Source organism: Chinchilla lanigera, unplaced genomic scaffold (genome assembly GCF_000276665.1).
Source record: "Chinchilla lanigera isolate Chin_1 unplaced genomic scaffold, ChiLan1.0 scaffold00040, whole genome shotgun sequence".
Taxonomy (NCBI): domain Eukaryota; kingdom Metazoa; phylum Chordata; class Mammalia; order Rodentia; family Chinchillidae; genus Chinchilla; species Chinchilla lanigera.
This window is the reverse complement of record NW_004955441.1, coordinates 6,101,941-6,103,134: the sequence shown is the minus strand read 5'-3', so window position 1 is coordinate 6,103,134 and position 1,194 is coordinate 6,101,941. Positions and strand designations below refer to the sequence as shown.

Sequence of the window (1,194 nt, the reverse complement as noted above, 5' to 3'; positions counted from 1 at the left end):
GGCACGTTATGGACTGGAGCCGGTATGGTTTTGTGTAGTGGAAATTTATGGAATTTGTGAATTTACGAAAGTTTGGGTTGACCCGCCCATAAGTAGAAAGATAATAGCTCATTTTACACGTGGAAGGAAGGCCCATCTTACAGGAGAAAGGCAAGGCCCAGTTTATTTTACTTTTTTAAAGATAGGTGGTACTGGGGCTGGAGATTTAGCTCAGTGGTGCAGGATCTCCCTGGCAAGCATGAGGTCCTGAGTTGATTCCCGATACCCTCCCTGCCCAAAAAATAGGTGTTATTTTGCCTTGAAACATTTTTTGAAACTTTTGAATTTGTTTCTCTTAAGGTCAGGTTTCTGCACCCCCCCCCCCTTTTTTTTTTTTTTTTTTTTTTTGGTACTGGGTATTGAACTCACAACCTCAGGCTTGCCAGGCAAGCACTTATGCTGCTGAGCTATGTCCCCGCCCCTCAAATGTCAGAGTAATATTTTTGGGACAGGATGCCCTGAACACTGCAAAAGTGAAGTGGTGTTTTTATTTCTATTGTGCCCCGAGTCACCAACTCTATTCACCTCCCCCCCCAGACAGCATCCTGAAGGCACCCGGATCCATGAGAGAACTGGGGTGGATGATTCCGCCAGAGGCAAACACCACGTGTCAATCAATCGATGAAACCCACAGTTGTTCACAGCATGGCAGGCAGAGGTCATCTTAAGGGTATTTTGGGATCTTCTTTCAGGGTCGGGTTGCCTTGCCTAGCGGCCCTCCGTTAAACGCAAGCAAGGATGAGAAGAGGGACAAACAAAGGCACAAGAAGAAATCTGAAAAACAGAACAAACCTCTAATATCTCACTGTAAATGACTATCGACCAATTTCCTCCCCATGTGGAAGGGGTCGGCACCGAGCGGTGGGCGTGAGGTGGGTGGGCAAACACAAGCCAGGGAGCCATGCTGAGGAGGAGCAGAAGATGGGGTTTAAGGACCTGGATGACCCTCAGCCAGCTCTGCCCCTCAGCATTCAGCCTCTCCCCACTTGGACCTGTCTCCCTGAACTGTACCATGTGAGAGCCGGGGGGAACGTGGTGGAAAGGACGCAGTTTCTGAGTCAGGGTCCTGGCAGTAGCCTTCCTGTTCCCATTACTCATGCACTGTGTGGCACTCCAAGGGCGCTTCACACTTGGAGACCTCAATCTTCTCACTGC

The 1,194-nt window shown here is 49.2% G+C and overlaps 1 long non-coding RNA gene across 1 annotated transcript; it reads right to left on the bottom strand.

Annotated features, from left to right (window-relative positions):
• Positions 1-500: 500 nt before the first annotated feature.
• On the bottom strand, positions 501-1,174 carry LOC106149251. Its single transcript, XR_001235298.1, has 2 exons — positions 1,051-1,174; positions 501-813 (listed from the first exon to the last, which is right to left on the bottom strand). It is a non-coding gene; the product is annotated as an uncharacterized LOC106149251 (long non-coding RNA).
• Positions 1,175-1,194: the final 20 nt, after the last annotated feature.